The sequence below is a fragment of the Sinohyriopsis cumingii genome, chromosome 7, assembly GCF_028554795.1.
Source record: "Sinohyriopsis cumingii isolate HCF-2022 chromosome 7, ASM2855479v2, whole genome shotgun sequence".
NCBI lineage: Eukaryota > Metazoa > Mollusca > Bivalvia > Unionida > Unionidae > Sinohyriopsis > Sinohyriopsis cumingii.
In genome coordinates, this window is record NC_142967.1 from 45,395,274 (window position 1) to 45,396,836 (window position 1,563).

The window sequence follows — 1,563 nt, forward strand, 5'->3', positions numbered from 1 at the left end:
TCAAGCTACTGTTACATAAAACTTATTATTTTATCCATTTACGTACAATAAAGAACAGTAATGCCTCGAAAGTGTGTTAATACCGCGGACAATTTTTGCTATATTTGTGGGGAAGTGACATTTGCCAACCAGAAGAAAAGTATCAATTCTCAAGTGAAGAAGGCATATCATCTTTACTTCGGATGCAAGGTTGGTGACCAAGACAAGCCTTGGGCTCCGCATATATGCTGTGCTACATGTACAACACAGCTTTCACAGTGGTTGAATTGCAAAAGGTCATCAATGCCGTTTGCAGTCCCAATGGTGTGGAGAGAGCCAAGCAACCACCTAAATGACTGTTACTTCTGCTTGGTTCCTCCTCTTTCCGGCGGAATAACGAAGCGAAAGAAGTCGAGAATAGTCTACCCAAACATTCCGTCTGCATTGAGACCAGTTCCACATGGTGAGGGACTTCCTATTCCAGAACCTCCAGCAGAATATTCTCTTGATTCATCTGACGAAGACAAAGGTGAGTCGACCTGTTCTTCTCCTGGTCCATCAGCATGCAGTGATCCAGATTTTCACTGTGATGCATCATCAACCCCACACAGAATAACACAGGAAGAACTAAATGACCTGATTCGTGATTTGGACTTATCAAAGAACAAGGCAGAATTGCTAGGATCAAGACTCCAACAATGGAATCTTCTAGAAGAAGATGTCACAATTACTGCATATCGAAAGTGCCACCAGCAATTGGAGCCTTTCTTCAGAAAGGAAAGTAATCTGATATTCTGTTCCGATATTGAGGGCCTCATGAATGCTTTAAAAATCACTCATGACCCACAAGAATGGAGACTATTTGTGGACTCTTCGAAACTGAGTCTCAAGGCTGTGCTTTTGCACAATGGAAACATTCTTCCATCTATTCCAGTAGCGTATGCTGTCCACATGAAAGAGACATACGATAACTTAAGGCAGCTACTGAATTCCATTGAGTATAACAAGTACAGCTGGCACCTCTGTGGTGATTTGAAGGTAGTTGCCCTTTTAATGGGACTGCAGCAAGGATATACAAAATACATGTGTTTCTTATGCGAGTGGGATAGCCGAGCAAGGGAAATGCACTACATGAGGAAGGAATGGACTCACAGGCAGAATGTAGCCATTGGAGAGAAGAATATCCAACACCCAGCTCTGGTTGAGGCTCAGAAAATCTTGCTACCACCCCTTCACATCAAACTAGGTTTGATGAAGAACTTCGTGAAAGCCATTGACCGGACTTTGCCAGCATTCCGATACCTGCATGAAAAATTCCCTCGACTCAGCGAAGCAAAGATTAAAGAGTGAGTTTTTGTGGGTCCTCAGATTCGAGAGCTTTTCAAAGATGACCGGTTCAACAACTTGCTGGAAGGTGACGCGAAACAAGCATGGAATGCTTTTCGCCTAGTTTCTACAAACTTCCTCGGAAATGTTAGGGCAGAAAACTATAAGGAACTAGTAGAAGACATGTTGATGAAGTATAAGAAACTTGGCTGCAATATGTCTCTAAAGATTCACTTCCTTCATTCCCATTTGGATTTC